Source organism: Anas platyrhynchos, chromosome 2, assembly GCF_047663525.1.
Source record: "Anas platyrhynchos isolate ZD024472 breed Pekin duck chromosome 2, IASCAAS_PekinDuck_T2T, whole genome shotgun sequence".
Classification (NCBI taxonomy): domain Eukaryota; kingdom Metazoa; phylum Chordata; class Aves; order Anseriformes; family Anatidae; genus Anas; species Anas platyrhynchos.
Genome location: NC_092588.1, coordinates 5,805,377 through 5,807,489, shown reverse-complemented (window position 1 = coordinate 5,807,489; position 2,113 = coordinate 5,805,377). Strand labels below are relative to the sequence as shown.

At 43.0% G+C, this 2,113-nt stretch overlaps 1 non-coding gene across 1 annotated transcript; it reads left to right on the top strand.

The window, feature by feature from the left end:
* The first annotated feature begins 1,278 nt into the window (after positions 1–1,278).
* On the top strand, positions 1,279–1,351 carry TRNAF-GAA (transfer RNA phenylalanine (anticodon GAA)). Its single transcript has one exon. It is a non-coding gene; the product is annotated as a tRNA-Phe (tRNA).
* The last annotated feature ends 762 nt before the right edge of the window (positions 1,352–2,113 follow it).

Here is a 2,113-nt window from a genome sequence, read left to right as displayed (position 1 = left end):
CCTTCCCTTTGTTTCGCTTTAACCCTTCCCTTCCTCTCCCTTCCCTTTCCATTTTTCTCACCTCATTTAACCTTGCCTTTCAAAAACAATACGAATATGGGACTGCTATATCATTCAGTGTCATTGACAACTATGTTCTGGATGTGTGATGAAAAATCTTCAAAAATGTATTTGTGCCACATACACTCAGGACAAAAAGATTCATCAGAGCAGAAATCTATAAGAATTAGACTATACTGTGGAAACATGAAACAAACAAACAAACAAACAATAACAAAAACAATTAAAATAGAATTCAGGACACTACCAGTGTTTTAAACCCCTTAAAAATTTGGAGGAAAATTTCTTCCTTTTCCAAAACCATCAAGGTGAACTTCTTCCAATGTGAATCTCTTCCAGACTTCAAATGTTTTCTTTCTGCTTTCAGCATGCCCCCTTGCTATCTTACCAGTTTTCACATATTTTCACTTGGCAATTAAAACGTACTAACTTAAAGCCTCTTTCTTTCTTTCTTTCTTTCTTTCTTTCTTTCTTTCTTTCTTTCTTTCTTTCTTTCTTTCTTTCTTTCTTTCTTTCTTTCTTTCTTTCTTTCTTTCTTTCTTTCTTTCTTTCTTTCTTTCTTTCTTTCTTTCTTTTCTGGTGTCTCTGGGAAATTGTGGCAAGGTTGATAGTCATGTTTGAAGAATCAGCTGCAGACTGGTGTGTTCAGACTTGTAACAGACACCCTCCTTGTGGGCTGACTGTCACTGATTTCAATGGGACAGAATGAGGTTTTTTAGTCTGGAGAATAGGAGGCTCAGGGGAGACCTTATTGCTCTCTACAACTACCTGAAAGGTAGGTGTGGGGAGCTGGAGGTCAGCCTCTTCTCACAGGTAACTAGAGATAGCACTAGAGGGAATGGCCTCAAGTTGCACCAGGGGAGGCTCAGGTTAGAAATGAGGAGACATTTATTCTCAGAAAGAGCAGTCAGGCATTGGGACGGGTTGCCCAGGGAGGTAGTGGTGTCACCATCCCAGGGGGTGTTCAAGGAGAGGATGGACGTGGTGTTTCGGGACATGGTTTAGTGGGTGATACTGGTGGTAGGGTGATGGTTGGACCACATGATCTTGGAGGTCTTTTCTAACACTAATGATTATATTATTCTATGATTCTTCCACCTGTAGTGTTCTGCCTGACAGCAGGACAAGAGTGAACTGTCCACAGAAGCAGTCTGAATGGGGAAGGTCTCAAAGGGCTTGATGTTCCATCAGATGGGGGAGTGGTCACACACTGGCAGAGCTGAAGTAGCTCAGCTGGGAGAGCGTTAGACTGAAGATCTAAAGGTCCCTGGTTCAATCCCGGGCTTCAGCAATGCTTTTCCTGGAAGATTTTGAGGTTTCAGTTCTGGCCATGCCACTAGAAGAAAGATGTGCATGTACTGGAAAGACTAGCAAAGGGCCACCAAGAGGAGTAAGGGACTGGAGCACCTCTCCTAGGAGGAGAGGCAGAGAGAGAGCCTGGGGCTCTTCTACCTGGAGGACAGAAGGCTCAGAAGAAATCTTATGAATGTTTACAAGTACCTGGAGGGTAATACCTGGAGGGGGGTTGCAAAGAAGATTGAGCTAGGCGCTTTTCAGTGGTGCCCAGTGCCAGGACAAGAGGCAATGGGTGCAAGTTGTAACACAAGAATTTCATGTAACAAGAGGTCCACATAAGGTTTGTAAACATCCTGAACACCCTTACTGTGTGAGTGATGGAGCACTGGCACAGGTTGCCCAGAGAAGTTGTGGAATCTCCCACTCCAGAGATCTTCAAAAGTTGCCTAGACATGGTCCTGGGCAACCTGCTCAAGTCCCTGCTTGAGCCAGGGGAGGTGAACCAGATGACCTCCAGACATCCCTTCCAACTTCAAGCATTCTGTGATTCTGTGAAATCTGTGTAAAACTTAAGTGTATGAGAAAGACATGCAAGCTACTTGCTCAAGAATTTTCAGGATGACTTGGAACTACAGTTTATCCAGCCTTAATCTGTCTTTATCACTGGCTAGCACATTTCAGAAGAAATACATTAAAATTGCAGTGTTTGTGCTCTCTAAACCTGTAAATGCCTCAGTCAAAAAAAAAAAAAAAAAAA